The sequence below is a fragment of the Colias philodice genome, chromosome 22 (genome assembly GCF_061535455.1).
Source record: "Colias philodice isolate Cphi_HAF_F1 chromosome 22, ilColPhil1 Martin Lab GWU primary, whole genome shotgun sequence".
NCBI lineage: Eukaryota > Metazoa > Arthropoda > Insecta > Lepidoptera > Pieridae > Colias > Colias philodice.
In genome coordinates this window covers 1,263,168-1,265,330 of record NC_143107.1, presented here as the reverse complement: position 1 = coordinate 1,265,330, position 2,163 = coordinate 1,263,168, and positions in this window count along the sequence as shown.

Genomic DNA, 2,163 nt, shown 5'->3' with positions numbered 1-2,163 from the left:
TCAATCCATCACACAGGCCAAGTGCGGGTTGGTACACAAATGCTAAGTTACAGTTATGACTGGATTAAGTTTCGGTCGGTTACATTGAGATCGGATTTGGATGTTAGATATATTTAAATATATTTATATTTTATATCATTTTTTTTCAGGACAAGTGCGAATTCGACTACACTAAGAGTTCCGTACAAATAAGGAAAAGAGCAACTACTAAAAATATTTAGAAACAACAAAAATACATCATTTCTATAAAAAATTGGTCTTATAATCATAGTTTACGAGATACAACCTTGTTACAGACGAACAGACAGACAGAATGTGAAGTCTCAGTAATAGGGTCCTGTTTGCCAATTATAGAAAAAAAACATATATCCCAAAAATAAAACAAACCTTTTATACAGACATGTAAATTCAAATGAAGATTAAAAAACCAAAATTACGCATGCGTGTAACAAAACAAGGCTTGTCTCATTCGCAGGCATATTTAATTCAGTTCGTTTCGTATTCCCTTCCTGCATGGCCTCTTAATTACACCAGAACAGAGTCTCTTTATAATTCATTACCTGCAGAGCGTCGGTCATTCATCCGGGCCTATTTTAACATTCGAGCAAAATCGATAAATTGATGCTATGATAGTGTGGGCAGGATTTTCGGAAGAATTGATATTGTTGATTAGTGATATTTAAACGATACTTTATAGAACTGACCGGTTGACTTAGTTGGTAACGACCATAACGACCCAGCCTTCGAAGGCAGAGGCCGTGGGTTCGATTCCCACCAAGGGCAAATATTTTAATATTTGTCTGATGAACATCGACGTTTCTGTGTCTGGATGTTAATTATCTATATACGTATTTATTGAAATGTTTGATGTTTATCAGTAATTTGGTTTCCATAACATAAGCAAAGTATGTCATAATGCATGTCAAACATGGCCCCTTGCAAAAAAGCATTTAAACAGAATTAGCATCTGCCAACGAGGCATGGAACGAAGCTTTTTGAATATTAAACTTAAGGATAGAATACGAAATAGTGATATAAGAAAAAGAACGAAAGCTCAAGATGCAGTAAGATATGTATGTAAATTGAAGTGGAAATGGGCAGGTCAACTGTGCAGATTGAGAGATGACAGATGGTCACATTCGGTAATAAATTGGACACCTTTTTATAAAAAGCGTAAGAGGGGAAGACCAATCACACGATGGAGTGACGATATCAAAAATCATGCAGGTGCCCTTTGGACTAGATTAGCTAAGAACAGGGATGAGTGGAAGAAATTGGAGGAGGCTTTTACCGCAAAAAGCGGTCCTTATTATATTTAACTAGCGGTCCGCCCCGGCTTCGCCCGTGGTACATATTTACGTTTTCTCTACATAAAAACCATCATCGTACTTCAAGGAATATAATAAAAAAAGAATTATCGAAATCGGTTCAGCCGTTCTCGAGTTATGCGCTTACCAACACATTTTGCGATTCATTTTTATATATAAGAATTACATACTATTACAATTAGAAAGACTAATTAACTAACACTTAATTTAATATTTAAAAAATAGAATTGTTATAGAGAAATAAGAATAATGTTAATACTAACCACACTTACAACAAAATTTGTAATTAGATATAAGTAAAGGAATTAATAAAAGCTTTATTTTATTTATTTTATTTTAACATAAGCGAAAAATCTGTATAGGATCATATTATCTAAGGTATGGGATCAAATCGTGCAGTGTGTAAAAAATGTCGATAAAATATTTATTAATTTATAAATAAAAAGATTAAATATAACGTTTACGTTAAATGTATGCTCTACTTATTAGAGCTGTTATCTTGTTTAATTTTTTTAAATTGTAATCTCGCCTGCTGTTCAGCTAAGATGTGAGTAAAGACTTAAGTACGTAAGTTACTATACTGTACGTAACTTTTGATTTCATATTTTAGTGGATGAATAGTTGTCACTATTCCCTGTCAAAACATGCTAGCTGTCGAATACTATAAAATGCCGCGTTCCTTTGACTCGTGGCGCATTCGTACGAATCGTGCCTAGGGGTTCGGACGTTGTTTATACGACGTTCGACCCAACTACCTTCACTTTGCTAATTGTCGTTGACTTGCTGCGATTTGTTATCAACTACCTACATCAATTAGGTAGCTATGTAGAATCGC